This window comes from Mustelus asterias, chromosome 20 (genome assembly GCF_964213995.1).
Source record: "Mustelus asterias chromosome 20, sMusAst1.hap1.1, whole genome shotgun sequence".
In the NCBI taxonomy this organism is placed as follows: domain Eukaryota; kingdom Metazoa; phylum Chordata; class Chondrichthyes; order Carcharhiniformes; family Triakidae; genus Mustelus; species Mustelus asterias.
In genome coordinates this window covers 22,767,777-22,786,048 of record NC_135820.1, presented here as the reverse complement: position 1 = coordinate 22,786,048, position 18,272 = coordinate 22,767,777, and positions in this window count along the sequence as shown.

The following is an 18,272-nucleotide window of genomic DNA, read 5'->3' as shown; positions in this document are numbered from 1 at the left end:
CCTACGACAGGTGCAAGACTGACTCTGACCAAATCAATGCTTTTTTTCCCCTATGACTCTACTATAACATAGATTTTAACTAGTTATAGTTCCAGAATTTTAATATACAGAGCATTTTTCCCTCTTTTAAGGGGAAAATAGTTTTTTAAGGTTCGGCTATAGTATATGCTATCTTAAGCTGTTTCCTCTATTGCACGTACAGGTCCATCTAGCTGTGCCTCTGTTCTCAAACGCATATACGGGAAGGATCAAAATAACTTTAATGACTTTGAAGAAGATGAAAAAATAAAATATCAAGGAACTGGGCTAAGACCCAGAAAATTGTTTAAATGTGATCTTGGAAATCAGAACATTATCACAGGTATTTTTTCTACTAGTTTTATTCTTGTTCGTTCCCATTCTTGTTCATTCCCAGTTCTCTTCATCTTCCCATAATGGTATTCTTGTTTTCCTCAATGTGCTGTATGAAACACATTGACTATAGATTTCCAGTCTGATGAAGGGTCATCCAGATTCAAAATGTTGGCTCCATTCTCTCTCTACAGATCTGTTCAGATTTTCCAGCATTTTCTGTTTTTGTATCTAAACTAAGTTTGAATGCCAAGTTTGGAAGATCAATAATTTATAATTTATGTGAATTAGAGCAGGAAGTTACAAAGGGACTTGGACTAAGGGAATGGGTAAGATTATTGTAGATGGAGGTTCATGTAGGGAAGAATGAGATTATACAAACATATAAAATAGGAGCAGAAGTACAGCATTCCATAAAGAAAATGGCTGATCTTTTGGTGTTTCAAACGTCACATTCCCATCTACCCCTGACAAACTTTGATTCCCTTGGCCATCAAGAATCTATCTACCTTCACCTTAAAAATATTCAGTGACCTCCCTGGCTCCCACCACCTTCTGAGGCAGAGTTTTCCAAAGTCTGAGAGAAAGAATTTCTGTCCTAACAGAGCAACCCTTAATTTTAAAACAATGTCCCTTAATTCTGGGCTCACCCACCTGACACTTTCCATGTTTACCTTGTTAAGTTAGGGTGATGGTGGCCATAAGACCATAAGATATAGGAGCATAATTAAGCCATTCAGCCCATTGAGTCTGCTCTGCCATTCAATCATGGCTGATATGATTCTCATCCCCATTCTCCAGCCTTCTCCCCATAACCCTTGATCCCTTTATTGATCAAGAACCTATCTGTCTCTGTCTTAAAGGCACTCAATGACCTGGCCTCCACAGCCCTCTGTGGCAATGAGTTCCACTGATTCACTACCCTCTGGCTGAAGAAATTGCTCCTTATCTCAGTTTTAAAGGAGCGTCCCTTCGCTCTGAGGTTGTGCCCTCGAATTCTAGTCTCTTCCACTAGTGGAAACATCCTCTCCATGTCCACCCTATCTAGGCCTCTTTGTTTCTGTAAGTTTCTGTTAGATGCCCCCTCATCCTTCTAAACTCCATCGAGTGTAGATACAGACTCTCAACCGCTCCTCAGATGACAAACCCCTCATTCCTGGGATCATTCTTGTGAACCTCTGCTGGACCCCCTCCAAGGCCAGCACATCCTCCCTTAGGTACGGAGCCCAAAACTGCTCACAATATTCCAAATGGGGTCTGACCAGTGCCTTATACAGCCTCGGCAGTACATCCCTGCTCTTGTATTCTAGCCCTCTAGAAATGAATGCTAAAGTTGAATTTGCCTTCCTAAACTGAACCTGCATGTTAACCTTAAGAGTGTCCTGAGCCAGGACTCCCAAGTTCCTTTGTGCTTCAGATTTCCGAAGCCTTTCCCCATTTAGAAAATAGTCTACGCCACTATTCTTCCGACCAAAGTGCATAATTTCAGACTTTCCCATATTGCATTCCATCTGCCACTTCTTCGCCAGCCTCCGAGCCTGTCCAAGTCATTCTGCAGCCTCCCACTTCCAGTGGGACCTGTCCTACATATCATTGTATCATACGCAAATTTAGCAACCATGCCCTCAGTTCCATCCTCCAGATCATTAATGTTTATAGTGAAAAGTTGTGGTCCCAACACTGACCCCTGTGGAACACCACTAGTCACTGGTTGCCATCCTGAAAAGGATGAAATTGAGATCCTGAAAATCCCCACTCTCTGCCTTCTGTCTGTCAGCCAATCTTCTATCCGTGCCAGTACCTTGCCTCTAACACCATTGGCTCTTAGCTTATTTAGCAGCCTCCTGTAAGATACCTTGCCAAAGGCTTTCTGGAAATCCAAATAAGTGGTATACTGGTCTTGTCACTAAACTAGTAATCCAAAAACCCATAGTACTGCTCTATGATCCGGGTTGAAAACGCACATGACAGATGGTGAAATTTGAATTCCATAAAAGCTCAACTATTGTTAATTGTCATAGAAACCCATCTGGTTCACTAATGCTAGGAAAGACACCCCAAACTTTAACTCGGAAAGACACCCCAAAATGTGACTTCAGAACCATAGCAAAGTGGTTCAAAACTAATTGCCGAGCAAGCAGTTCAAGGGAATTAGGGATGGGCAACATATCAAGTCACCCCTCATTCTTCTAAACTCTGGTGTTCAACGTTTCCTCATAAGATTCTAGGTATCAATCTAGTGAACTATCACCAACACATTTACATTCTTCCTTAAATAAAGAGACCAAAACTGCACACATTCTGAGTTGTGGTCTCACTAATGTTCTGAGCGTACGTTCCCTACTTTTAGGTTCAATTCCTTTCAAAGTAAAGGATAGCATTTCATTAGCCTTCTTAATTAATTGCTGTGCCTGCATACTGTACTCTCATGTGCTAGAAAACATCGATCCCTCTGCACCTTAGAATTCTGCAGCTGTTCTCCATCTATGAACAAGTTCACATTTTCCCACCTTATACACCATCTGCCAGATTTTTGCTCACTCACTCAAACCTATCTATATCCACCTGCATCCTCCTTTGTCCTCATCTCTCTGAGGTTTCCATGTAAGGGTTTACCCAGAAATTGTCTAGAAGTGCTAACTTCCTCTGGACAATGGCACTGGACTAGGAACTATCTGACAGAAGTGATTTAAATTGTTAAAGTCAGATGGTTCTGTCAGTTTTACACTCCTATTTACTGAGAAAGTTAGAGGAAGAAAACATTCCTAACTCCAGATTAGCTATTGGAACTCCTGGACCCAGCCTCAAAGGGAACACACCACAGCAATTCTCCCTCCCCCACCCAGACCCGGAATAAAGAGGTGACAATTTAAGACAAAGATGAGGAGGAACTTCTTCTCTCAGAAGGTTGAGAGTCTTTGGAACTCCTTGCCACAAAGAGCTGTGGAGGCAGAATCCTTGTGTATATTTAAGGCAGAGGTAGACATATATTTGATCAGTAAGGGAATCAAGGGTTATGAAGGGTAGGAATGTGGACACAAAGAATATTGGATCAGCCATGATTCTATTGAATGGTGTAGCAGATTCGAGAGGCCAAACAGCCTACTGCTGTTCCTATTTCTTATGGTCTTATAGCACTTTGGTTTTGTTCAAGCAACATTGAGGCCAAAGACATTCGCTGCCTCAGAGAAACAATTTATAATGAGCTACATTGCCTCCTCTATGTCCGAGAAGTTCACAATCGTAAGCAAATTGAAACTCTATCATAAGGTGTTTTGTGATTTTGGTATTTGCCAGTAGTCACTGCAGGTTAAAGGTACTGCATTTTATTTGGAATAAGAGATGTGTGCCCTTTTGTCAAGACTTCCTTTGCCTCTTGAAGAATCAAGCCAAATCTACTTTCTCGAATGTCAACCCACGGAAAGCGACTGGCCCGGATGCGGTACCCGGCCGAGCACTCAGATCCTGCGCGGTTCAGCTGGCGGGGTATTCACAGAGATCTTCAATCTCTCTGTACAACAATCTGAGGTCCCTGTCTGCTTCAAGAAAATGACCATCATCCCGATACCTAAGAAAAACCAAGCAGCGTGCCTTAATGACTATCGGCCAGTGGCTCTGACACCCATCATTATGAAGTGCTTCGAAAGGCTAGTCGTGGCACGGGTCAGTTCCAGCCTCCCAGACTACCTGGATCCACTACAGTTTGCCTATTGCCGCAACAGGTCCACAGCAGACGACATCTCCATGGCCCTGCACTCAACTCTGGAACACCGAGATAACAAGGACGTCTATGTCAGACTCCTATTTGTTGAGTACAGCTCAGCCTTCAACACCATTATTCCCAAGAAACTCATCTCCAAACTCGTGGCCTGGGCCTCGGCACCTCCCTCTGCGATTGGATCCTGAACTTCCTAACTCACAGACCACAATCAGTAAGGATAGGCAACAACACCTCCTCCATGATCATCCTCAACAACGGTGCCCCACAAGGCTGTGTTCTCAGCCCCCTACTATAATCCTTATACACCTATGACTGTGTGGCCAAATTCCCTTCCAATTCGATTTTCAAGTTTGCTGATGACACCACCGTAGTGGGTCGGATCTCAAACAATGATGAGACAGAGTACAGGAATGAGATAGAGAGTCCAACTGGTGCGGCAACAATAATCTCTCCCTCAATGTCAACAAAACGAAGGAGATTGTCATCGACTTCAGGAAACGTAAAGGAGAATGTGCCCCGTCTACATCAACGGGTACAATGTAGAAAGAGTCGAGAGCTTCAAGGTTTTAGATCACCAACAACCTGTCCTGGTCCCCCATGCCGACACGATAGTTAAGAAAGCCCACCAACGCCTCTACTTTCTCAGAAGACTAAGGAAATTTGGCATGTCAGCTACAACTCACACCAACTTTTACAGATGCATCATAGAAAGCATTCTTTCTGGTTGTATCACAGCTTGGTATGGCTCCTGCTCTGCCCAAGACCGCAACGAACTACAAAGTCCCGAACATCGCCGGAGTGTGGCAACTAGGGGAATTTCACAATAACTTCATTGCAGTGTTAATGTAAGTCTTACTTGTGACAAATAAATAAACTTAAAAGGTCGTGAATGTAGCCCAATCCATCACGCAAACCAGCCTCCATCCATTGACTCTGTCTACACTTCCCGCTGTCTCGGCAAAGCAGCCAGCATAATTAAGGACCCCACGCACCCTGGACATTCTCTCTTCCACCTTCTTCCGTCGAGAAAAAGATACAAAAGTCTGAGGTCACGTACCAACCGACTCAAGAACAGCTTCTTCCCTGCTGCCATCAGACTTTTGAATGGACCTACCTTGCATTAAGTTGATCTTTCTCTACACCCTAGCTATGACCAAAGAGTTGGATGAGGGTAAAGCGGTTGATGTGGTGTATATGGATTTCAGCAAAGCGTTTGATAAGGTTCCCCATGGTAAGCTTTTGCAGAAAATACGGACACATGGGATTGAGGGTAATTTAGTGGTTTGGATCAGGAATTGGCTAGCTGTAAGAAAACAAAGGGTGGTGGTTGATGGGAAATATTCATCCTGGAGTTCAGTTACTAGTGGTGTACCGCAAGGATCTGTTTTGGGGCCACTGCTGTTTGTCATTTTTATTAATGACTTGGATGAGGGCGTGGAAGGATGGATTAGTAAATTTGCGGATGACACTAAAGTCGGTGGAGTTGTAGACAGTGCGGAGGGAAGTGGCAGGTTACAGAGGGACATAGATAAGCTGCAGAGCTGGGCTGAGAGGTGGCAAATGGAGTTTAATGCGGAAACGTGTGAGGTGATTCACTTTGGAAGGAGTAACAGGAATACAGAGTACTGGGCTAATGGTAAGATACTTGGTAGTGTGGATGAACAGAGGGATCTGGGTGTCCATGTGCATAGATCCCTGAAAGTTGGCACCCAGGTTGATAGGGTTGTTAAGAAGGCGTACGGTGTGTTAGCTTCTATTGGTAGAGCGATTGAGTTTCGGAGCCAGGAGGTCATGCTGCAACTGTACAAAACTCTGGTGCGGCCGCATTTGGAGTATTGCGTACAGTTCTGGTCGCCGTATTATAGGAAAGATGTGGAAGTGTTGGAAAGGGTGCAGAGGAGATTTACCAGGATGTTGCCTGGTATGGTGGGAAAATCGTATGAGGAAAGGCTGAGGGGCTTGAGGTTGTTTTCGTTAGAGAGAAGAAGGTTAAGAGGTGACTTAATAGAGGCATACAAGATGATCAGAGGATTAGAGGGGGTGGATAGTGAGAGCCTTTTTCCTCGGATGGTGTTGGCTAGCACGAGGGGACATAGCTTTAAATTGAGGGGTGAGAGATATAGGACAGATGTTAGAGGTAGGTTCTTTACTCAGAGAGTAGTAAGGGCGTGGAATGCCCTGCCTGCAGCAGTGGTGGACTCGTCAACGTTGAGAGTGTTCAAGTGGTTATTGGATAAACATATGGATGATATTGGAATAGTGTAGATCAGAGGGGCTTTAGATTAGTACCACTGGTCGGCGCAACATCGAGGGCCGAAGGGCCTGTACTGCGCTGTAATGTTCTATGTTCTATGACTGTAACACTATGTTCTGCACTCTCTCGTTTCCTTCCCTATGAACGGTATGCTTTGTCTATATCGCATGCAAGAAACAATACTTTTCACTGTATGTTAACACATGTGACAATAATAAATCAATTCAAATCAAATAGCGAAAAGAGTTGGTGCCGGAAGGTACTCTTACTTAACACCATTAGAGATAGGGAAGCTGTCGCAGAAGGCTTCATTCTGCTTGACCTAACCTTTGTGCAGTTGAAGAACAATGGCGAGGAATTTTGGAAGTCACACCTTAATGACTTTAACAAGGTCCATGATGTAGAACCACAGACTATGAACTCCCAGATTAAAGCAGTCATGTCCAAAGAGGGAGCCCTGTATGTGTACACAATGTGGAATGTCAGGGTTACTGGCACTCAGGCTTTATACTCTGTACAAGGAAGTACCTGTCAGAGTATTACTTGATATTTAAATAAATCTAAATTTGGTGAAGGGACACTGGCCTCAGAGGAGTTATTCCGAGGATAAGTACAAGACTGAAGGAATTTACTTGCAACAGTTGACCGAAACCATTCTTAGGCATCATACCTTTGTTGAGACGACTAGACTCATTCGACCCTGCCGTCGAGGGCAGGGCTGGTACGTGGAATGCGTGTTATCTTTTTGGGCAAATGACATCATCGAACATAGAACATTACAGCGCAGTACAGGCCCTTCAGCCCTCGATGTTGCGCCGACCTGTGAAACCAATCTAAAGCCCATCTAACCTACACTATTCTAATATCATCCATATGTTTATCCAATGACCATTTAAATGCCCTTAATGTTGGCGAGTCCACCACTGTTGCAGGCAGGGCATTCCACATCTGAGTAACGAACCTACCTCTGACATCTGTCCCATACCTATCACCCCTCAATTTAAAGCTATGTCCCCTCGTGCTAGCCATCACCATCCGAGGAAAAAGGCTCTCACTGTCCACCCTATCTAATCTTCTGATCATCTTATATGCCTCTATTAAGTCGCCTCTTCTCTCTAACGAAAACAGCCTCAAGTCCTTCAGCCTTTCCTCATAAGACCTTCCCACCATACCAGGCAACATCCTGGTAAATCTCCTCTGCACCCTTTCCAATGCTTCCACATCCTTCCTATAATGCGGCGACCAGAACTGTACGCAATACTCCAAGTGCGGCCGCACCAGAGTTTTGTACAGCTGCAACATGACCTCATGAAACTCAATCCCTCTACCAATAAAAGCTAACACACCGTATGCCTTCTTAACAACCCTATCAACCTGGGTGCCAACTTTCAGGGATCTATGCACATGGACGCCGAGATCTCTCTGCTCATCCACACTACCAAGTATCTTACCTTTAACCCAGTACCCTGTATTCCTGTTACTCCTTCCAAAGTGAATTAGCTCACACTTTTCCGCATTAAACTCCATTTGCCACCTCTCAGCCCAGCTCTGCAGCTTATCTATGTCCCTCTGTAACCTGCAACATCCTTCCGCACTGTCCACAACTCCACCGAATTTAGTGTCATCCGGAAATTTACTAACCCATCCTTCTACGCCCTCATCCAGGTCATTTATAAAAATGACAAACAGCAGTGGCCCCAAAACAGATCCTTGCGGTACACCACTAGTAACTGAACTCCAGGATGAACATTTCCTATCAACCACCACCCTCTGTCTTCTTACAGCTAGCCAATTTCTGATCCAAACCACTAAATTACCCTCAATCCCATGCCTCCGTATCTTCTGCAATAGCTTACCGTGGGGAACCTTATCAAACGCTTTACTGAAATCCATATACACCATATCAACTGCTTTATCCTTCTCCACCTCTTTGGTCACCTTCTCAAAGAACACAATAAGGTTTGTGAGGCACGACCTACCCTTTACAAAACCGTGTTGACTATCCCGAATCAAATTATTCCTTTCTAGATGATTCTAAATCCTATCTCTTATAATCCTTTCCAAAACTTTGCCCACAACAGAAGTGAGGCTCACTGGTCTATAATTACCAGGGTTGTCTCTACTCCCCTTCTTGAACAAGGGGACAACATTTGCTATCCTCCAGTCTTCTGGCACTGTTCCTGTAGACAATGATGACATAAAGATCAAAGCCAAAGGCTCTGCAATCTCCTCCCTAGCCTCCCAGAGAATCCTAGGATAAATCCCATCCGGCCCCGGGGACTTATCTATTTTCACACTTTCCAGAATTGCTAACCCCTCCTCCTTATGAACCTCAATCCCATCTAGTCCAATAGCCTGTATCTCAGTATTCTCCTCAACAACATTGTCTTTTTCCTGAGTGAATACTGACGAAAAATATTCATTTAGTGTCTCTCCCATCTCTTCGGACTTCACGCACAACTTTCACACTACTGTCCTGACTGGCCCTAATCTTACCCTAGTCATTCTTTTACTCCTGACATACCTATAGAATGCTTTAGGGTTTTCCTTGATCCTACCTGCCAAAGACTTCTCATGTCCCCTCCTGGCTCTTCTTAGCTCTCTCTTTAGGTCCTTCCTGGCCAAGTTGTAACTCTCAAGCGCCCTAACTGAGCCTTCACATCTCATCTTTACATAAGTCTCCTTCTTCCTCTTTACAAGAGATTCAACTTCTTTAGTAAACCACGGTTCCCTCGCTCGACCACTTCCTCCCTGCCTGACAGGTACATACTTATCAAGGACACGCAGTAGCTGTTCCTTGAACAAGCTCCACATTTCAATTGTGCCCATCCCCTGCAGTTTCCTTCCACATCCTATGCATCCTAAATCATGCCTAATCGCATCATAATTTCCTTTCCTCCAGCTATAACTCTTGCCCTGCAGTATGTACCTATTCCTTTCCATCGCTAAAGTAAACGTAACCGAATTGCGGTCACTATCACCAAAGTGTTCACCTACCTCCAAATCTAACACCTGGTTCATTACCCAGTACCAAATCCAATGTGGCCTCGCCTCTTGTTGGCCTATCTACATACTGTGTCAGGAAACCCTCCTGCACACATTGGACAAAAACTGACCTCTCTAAAGTACTCGAACTATAGCTTTGCCAGTCAATATTTGTAAAGTTAAAGTCCCCCATAACAACTATCCTGTTACTTTCGCTCCTATCCAGAATCATCTTTGCAATCCTTTCCTCTACACCTCTGGAACTTTTCGGAGGCCTATAGAAAACTCCCAGCAGGGTGACCTCTCCTTTCCTGTTTCTAACCTCAGCCCATACAACCTCAGTAGACGAGTCCTCTTCAAACGTCCTTTCTGCCACCGTAATACTGTTCTTGACTAACAATGCCACACCTCCCCCTCTTTTACCACCTTCCCTGATCTTACTGAAACATCTAAACCCCGGAACCTGCAACAACCATTCCTGTCCCTGCTCTATTCATGTCTCCAAAATGGCCACAACATCGAAGTCCCAGGTACCAATCCATGCTGCAAGTTCACCCACCTTATTCCGGATGTTCCTGGCGTTGAAGTAGACACACTTCAAACCACCTTCCTGCTTGTCGGTACACTCCTGCGACCTTGAAACTTTATTCATGACCTCACTCCTCTCAACCTCCTGTACACTGGAGCTACAATTCAGGTTCCCGTCCCCCTGCTGAGTTAGTTTAAACCCTCCCGAAGAATATTAGCAAATTTCCCCCCCAGAATATTGGTACCCCTCTGGTTCAGTTGTAGATGATCCCATTTGTAGAGGTCCCACCTACCCCAGAATGACCCCCAATTATCCAGGTGTCTGAATCCCTCCCTCCTGCACCATACCTGTAGCCACGTGTTCAACTGCTCTCCCTCCCTATTCCTCTCCTCGTTAGCACGTGGCATGGGTAACAAACCAGAGATAACAACTCTGTTTGTTCTCGCTCTAAGCTTCCACCCTAACTCCCTGAATTTCTGCCTTATATCCCCATCCCTTTTCCTGCCTATGTCTTTGGAGCCTATGTGGACCACAACTTAAGGCTGGTCCCCCTCCCCCTTAAGGATCCCGAAAACACGATTCGGGACATCACGGACCCCGGCACCTGGGAGGCAACACACCAACCGCGAGTCTCTCTCGTTCCCACAGAGTCTCCTATCCGTTCCCCTAACTATGGAGTCCCCAATGACTAATGCTCTACTCCTCTCCCCCCTTCCCTTCTGAGCAACAGGGGCAGACTATGTGCCAGAGACCTGTACCCCATGACTTACCCCTGGTAGTTCCACTGCCCCCCCTCCCAACAGTATCCAAAACGGTATACTTGTTATACAGAGAAACGGCCATAGGGGATCGCTGCACTGACTGCTTCTTACCCCCTCTAACAGTCACCCAAGTATCTTCATTTCTAGGAGTAACTACCTCCCTATGGCTTTTATCTATAACTGTCTCTGCCTCCCGAATGATCCTGAGTTCATCCAGTTCCAGCTCCAGATCCCTAACACGGTCTTCAAGTAGCTGGAATTAGGTGCACTTCCTGCAGGTGTACTCCGCTGGGACACTAATGGTGTCCCTCACCTCAAACATTCCACAGGAGGAACATTGCACTGCCTGCACTGACATCCCTGCTAACTTCCCTTCCTAAGAAACGAAAGAGAAAAGAAGAGAAGAAAGAAAAAGAAGAAAAAAAAGCATGGCAGATGATGAAAAAATAGGTAATTCTCCTGGCTGCCTGTGGCACTTCAGCATTTTCTGTCATTCAGAGTTTAACTTTCCCTGAGACACCGGCTAGTAAAACTTTCAAAAATTGACTGGAACTAGTTAGAAAATACTATGACCCCAAGTCACCTCTAATTCTGAGACGTTATCCGAACCCAAACGGGTGGCAGAGTGTGGCAACTAGGGCATTTTCACACTAACTTCATTGCAGTGTTAATGTAAGCCTACTAGTGACACTAAGAAAATAGAATTTTTAAAAAAACTTAAAACTCATCATTTTTACTCACCAATTTAAATCTCTTACTGATTTCCTAACTGGGCTAAGATGACTGGCAGAAGCATGTGAATTTGGTTTAACCCTTAAAGTGATGCTTGGAGACTATCTGATATGTGGGATTGATAACAACTCTTCAAAAATGCCTATTAGCTGAAGCTCAACTGGACTTCAAACGGGCGCTAAAGCTGGCCTTATCACTGGAAAATACTGTAAGTAGAAGCTATGACTTACAAGGTGTCTCGATAAAAGTGGACACCCAAGCCAGTTTGACTGAGTTCAGGGAATACCACTTGAGAGTCATAGAGGTTTACAGCATGGAAACAGGCCCTTTGGCCCAACTTGTCCATGCCGCCCAGTTTTTACCAATAAGCTCGTGCCAATTACCTGTATTTGGCCTGAATCGCATAGATCATCCCTAAGCCTCCTACATTCCAAGAAAAAAAGTCCCAGTCTATCCAGCCTCTCCTAATAATTCAAATCATCAAGTCCTGGTAACATCCTAGTAAATCTTTTCTGCACTCTTTCTAGTTTAATAATATCCTTTCTATAATAGGGTGGCCAGAACTGTACACAGTATCATAGAAATCATAGAAACCCTACAGTACAGAAAGTGGCGATTCGGCCCATTGAGTCTGCACCGACCACAATCCCACCCAGGCCCTACCGCCATATCCCTACATATTTACCTGCTAATCCCTCTAATCTACGCATCCCAGGACACTAAGGGGCAATTTTAGCATGGCCAATTAACCTAACCCGCACATCTTTGGACTGTGGGAGGAAACCGGAGCACCCGGAGGAAACCCACGCAGACATGAGGAGAATGTACAAAATGCATCACCTCACCTTTATATAAATTAAACACCATCTGCTATTCATCGCCCACTGGCCCAATTGATCAAGATTCCATTGCAGTTCTCGATAACCTTCTTCACTGTCCACGATGCCACCAATATTGGTGTCATTTGCAAAATTACTAACCATGCCTCCTCAATTCCCATCCAAATCATTAATATAAATAACAAATAATAGTGGACCCAGCACTGATACCTGAGGCAACACCGCTGGTCACAACCACCTACAGCCACTCTCTGTCTTCTGTCATCAAGCCAATTTTGTATCAAATTGGCTACCTCACCCTGAGTCCTGTGAGATTTAACCTCATGCAACAATCGACCATGCAGTACCTTGGTAAAGGCCTTGCTAAAGTCCATGTAGACAACACCGACTGCACATTGACCTTCTTGGTTACCTCTTTAAAAAACTCAATCAAATTCATGAAACATGATTTTCCACTCAAAGCCATGCTTGACTGTCCCTAATCAGTTCTTGCACCTCAAAATGCCTGTAGATCCTGTCTTTCAGAATACCTTCTAACAACTTATCCATGCCAGACATTATGCTTACTGGTCTGTAGTTCCCAGGCTTTTCCCTGTAGCCCTTCTCAAACAAAGGCACAACATTTGCCACCCTCCAATCTTCAGGCACCTCACCTGTGGTTGCCGATTATTCAAATATCTCTGCTAGGGCACTCACAATTTCCTCCCTAGCCTCCCACAACATCCTGGGATATATTTCATCAAGTCCCAGGGGTTTATCTACCTCGATGCTTTAAGACTTCCAGCACCTCCTTCTCTATAGTATGTACACTCCTCAAGAAATCACTAATTATTTCCCCAAGTTCCTTAACATCCATGCTTTTCTCAACAGTAAATACTGATGAGAAATATTCATTTAGGATCTCACCCAACTCTTGCGGATCCGCACATAGATGACCTTGTTGAACCTAAAGAGACCCTACTCTCTCCCTAGTCACTCTTTTGCCCTTTATGTATTTGTAGAAGCTCTTTGGATTCTCCTTTGCCTTATCTGCCAAAACAATCTCATATCCCCTTTTTGGCCTCCTGATTTCTCTCTTAACTCCACTCCAACAACCTCTATACTCTTCAATGCCTCTCAGTTGCAGTCCAGTAAAGGAAAGACAAGTCCTGTTTCTTCATAATTTATTTTCTGATTCAACTCCACATACACATCTCCAACACCCAGTGCCACCTGTAACCGCTTTATATATCCCGGTGAGTGCTATTAAACAATTTACATACAAATTAGGTCTGAAGTGCAAGGTAACAGTTAACTCATTCCGAACATTCAAGGGATCCACTTGACCCCAGCTGCCTCTACATGTCATATGCCTCAAAGAACAAAGAAAATTAAAGTACAGGAACAGGCCCTTCGGCCCTCCAAGCCTGCACCAACCATGCTGCCCAATTGAACTATTTACCATTTTACCATTGAACTATTTACCATTTATATAGACGATCTGGAGTAGGGAACTGAGTGTAGGGTAACAAAGTTTGCAGACGACACAAAAATAAGTAGAAAAGTGAATCGTGTGGAGGGCGTTGAAGGTCTGCAGAGAGATTTGGACAGGCTGAGTGAGTGGGCGAGGATCTGGCAGATGGAGTATAACGTTAACAAATGCGAGGTTATTCACTTTGGAAGAAATAATAGCAAATTGGATTATTATCTAAATGGAAAGAAATTACAACATGCTGCTGTGCAGAGGGACCGGGGGTCCTTGTGCATGAGACGCAAAAACCCAGTCTGCAGGTGCAACAGGTGATCAAGAAGGCAAATGGGATCAGAATCATAGAAACCTTACAGTACAGAAAGAGGCCATTCGGCCCATCGGGTCTGCACCGACCACAATCCCACCCAGGCCCTACCCCCATATCCCTACATATTTACCCACTAATCCCTCTAACCTATGCATCTCAGGACACTAAGGGCAATTTTTGCATGGCCAATCAACCTAACCTGCACATCTTTGGACTGTGGGAGGAAACCGGAGCACCCGGAGGAAACCCACGCAGACACGAGGAGAATGTGCAAACTCCACACAGACAGTGACCCAAGCCGGGATCGAATCCAGGTCCCTGGAGCTGTGAAGCAGCAGTGCTAACCACTGTGCTACCGTGCCGCCCTAGGGATGTTGGCCTATATCGCAAGGGGGATAGAATATAAAAGCAGAGATGTCTTGCTGCATCTGTACAGGGCATTGGTGAGGCCGCAGCTGGAATACTGTGTGCAGAATTGGTCCCCTTATTTGTGGAAGGATATATTGGCCTTGGAGGGAGTGCAGAGAAGGTTCACCAGGTTGATACCAGAGATGAGGGATGTTGATTATGAGGAGAGACTGAGCAGATTGGGTTTGTATTCGTTGGAATTTAGAAGGCTGGGGGGGGGGGGGATCTTATAGAGACCTATAAGATAATGAAGGGGCTGGATAGGGTGGAGATGGAGAGATTCTTTCCACTTAGAAAGGAAACTAGAACTAGAGGGCACAGCCTCAAAATAAAGGGGGGTCAGTTTAGGACAGAGTTGAGGAGGAACTTCTTCTCTCAGACGGTGGTGAATCTCTGGAATTCTCTGCCCACTGAAGTGGTGGAGGCTACCTTGTTGAATATGTTTAAATCACGGATTGATGGATTCCTGATCGGTAAGGGAATTAGGGGTTATAGGGATCATGCGGGTAAGTGGAACTGATCCACTTCAGATCAGCCCTGATCTTATTGAATGGCGGGGCAGGCTCGAGGGGCTAGATGGCCTACTCCTGCTCCTATTTCTTATGTTCTTATGTTCTCTTATGAACTAAAACCCCCGACCCTTCCATTCCCATTCTATTCATGTATTTGTCAAGACGCCCGCCACTATCGTATCTGCTTCCACTATCTTCCCCGGCAGCAAGTTCCAGGTACCCACCACCCTCTGTGTAAAATACTTGCCTCGTACATCTTCTTTAAACTTGGCCCCTCGCACGTTAAACTTGTGCCCCCTAGTAATTGACTCTTCCACCCTGGGAAAAAGCTTCTGACTATTTTCTGTCATTTTCATAAATGACCTGGATGAGGAAGTGGAGGGATGGGTTGGTAAGTTTGCTGACGACACCAAGGTAGGTGGTGTTGTGGATAGTTTGGAGGGATGTCAGAAGTTGCAGCGAGACATAGATAGAATGCAAGACTGGGCGGAGAAGTGGCAGATGGACTTCAACCCGGATAAGTGTGTGGTGATCCATTTTGGCAGATCCAATGGGATGAAGCAGCAGTATAATATGAAGGGTACCATTCTTAGCAGTGTAGAGGATCAGAAGGACTTTGGGGTCCGGGTCCATAGGACTCTTAAATCGGCCTCGCAGGTGGAGGATGCGGTCAAGAAGGCGTACGGCGTACTGGCCTTCATTAATCGAGGGATTGAGTTTAGGAGTCGGGAGATAATGCTGCAGCTTTATAGGACCCTGGTTAGACCCCACTTGGAGTACTGCGCGCAGTTCTGGTCACCTCATTACAGGAAAGATGTTGAAGCCATTGAAAGGGTGCAGAGGAGATTTACAAGGATGTTGCCTGGATTGGGGGGCATGCCTTATGAGGATAGGTTGAGGGAGCTTGGTCTCTTCTCCCTGGAGAGACGAAGGATGAGAGGTGACCTGATAGAGGTTTACAAGATGTTGAGAGGTCTGGATAGGGTAGACTCTCAGAGGCTATTTCCAAGGGCTGAAATGGTTGCTACGAGAGGACACAGGTTTAAGGTGCTGGGGGGTAGGTACAGAGGAGATGTCAGGGGTAAGTTTTTCACTCAGAGGGTGGTGGGTGAGTGGAATCAGCTGACGTCGGTGGTGGTGGAGGCAAACTCGTTGGGGTCTTTTAAGAGACTTCTGGATGAGTACATGGGATTTAATGGGATTGAGGGCTATAGATAGGCCTAGAGGTGGGGATGTGATCGGCGCAACTTGTGGGCCGAAGGGCCTGTTTGTGCTGTGGCTTTCTATGTTCTATGTTCTATCCACTCTGTCCATGCCCCTCATAATTTTGTAGACTTCTATCAGATCGCCCCTCAGTCTCCGTTGTTCCAGTGAGAACAAACCAAGTTTCTCCAACCTCTCCTCATAGTTAATGCCCTCCATACCAGGCAACATCCTGGTAAATCTTTTCTGTACCCTCTCCAAAGCCTCCACATCCTTCTGGTAGTGTGGCGACCAGAATTGAACACTATATTCCGAGTGCGGCCTAACTAAGGTTCTATAAAGTTGCAACATGACTTGCCAATGTTTGAATTCAGTCCCCGGCCGATGAAGGCAAACATGCCGTATGCCTTCTTGACTACCTTCTCCACTTGCGTTGCCACTTTCAGTGATCTATATACCTGTACGCCCAGATCCCTCTGCCTATCAATACTCTTAAGAGTTCTGCCATTTACTGCATATTTCCCATCTGTATTGGACCTTCCAAAATGCATTACCTCACATTTGTCTGGATTAAACTCCATCTACCATCTCTCTGTCCAAGTCTCCAGCAGATCTCTATCCTGCTGTATCCTCTGATGGTCCTCATCACTATCCGCAAATCCACCAACCTTTGTGTCATCCGCAAACTTACTAATCAAACCAGTTACATTTTCCTCCAAATCATTTATATATATTAAAAACAGCAAAGGTCCCAGCACTGATCCCTGAGGAACGCCACTTGTCACAGCCCTCCAATCAGAAATGCACCCTTCCACTGCAACCCTCTGTCTTCTATGATCAAGATGTGGAGATGCCGGCGTTGGACTGGGGTAAACACAGTAAGAAGTCTCACAACACCAGGTTAAAGTCCAACAGGTTTATTTGGTAGCAAAATCCACTCGCTTTCAGAGCGCTGCTCCTTCATCAGGTGAGTGGGAATTCTGTTCACAAACAGGGCATATAAAGACACAAACTCAATTTACAAAATAATGGTTGGAATGCGAATCTTTATAGGTAATCAAGTCTTAAAGGTACAGACAATGTGAGTAGACAGAGCGTTAAGCACAGGTTAAAGAGATATGTATTGTCTCCGGACAGGACAGTTAGTGAGATTTTGCAAGCCCAGACAAGTCGTGGGGGTTACAGGTAATGTGACATGAACCCAAGATCCCGGTTGAGGCCGTCCTCATGTGTGCGGAACTTGGCTATCAGTCTCTGCTCAGCGACTCTGCGTTGCCGTGTGTGGTGAAGGCCGCCTTGGAGAACGCTTACCTGAAGATCAGAGGCTGAATGCCCGTGACCGCTGAAGTGTTCCCCAACAGGAAGAGAACACTCTTGCCTGGTGATTGTCGAGCGGTGTTCATTCATCCGTTGTCGTAGTGTCTGCATGGTCTCCCCAATGTACCATGCCCCGGGACATCCTTTCCTGCAGCGCATCAGGTAGACAACGTTGGCCGAGTTGCAAGAGTATGTTTCGTGTACCTGGTGGATGATGTTCTCACGTGAGATGATGGCATCCGTGTCGATGATCTGGCACACCTTGCAGAGGTTGCTGTGGCAGGGTTGTGTGGTGTCGTGGTCACTGTTCTCCTGAAGGCTCGGTAGTTTGCTGCGGACAATGGTCTGTTTGAGGTTGTGCGGTTGTTTGAAGGCAAGAAGTGGGGGTGTGGGGATGGCCTTGGCGAGATGTTCGTCTTCATCAATGACATGTTGAAGGCTCCGGAGAAGATGTCGTAGCTTCTCCACTCCGGGGAAGTACTGGACGACGAAGGGTACTCTGTCTGCCGTGTCCCGTGTTTGTCTTCTGAGGAGGTCGGTGCGGTTTTTCGCTGTGGCGCGTAGGAACTGTCGGTTGATGAGTCAAGCGCCATATCCTGTTCTTATCAGGGCATCTTTCAGCGTCTGGAGGTGTCTGTTGCTATCCTCCTCATCTGAGCAGATCCTGTGTATACGGAGGGCTTGTCCGTAGGGGATGGCTTCTTTAACGTGTTTCGGGTGGAAGCTGGAGAAGTGGAGCATCGTGAGGTTATCTGTGAGCTTGCGGTACAGTGAAGTGCTGAGGTGACCGTCCTTAATGGAGATGCGTGTGTCCAAGTGTTCTTGGACACACTGCCCTACCCTCATTAATCATCTTCATCACTTCCTCAAAAAACTCGATCA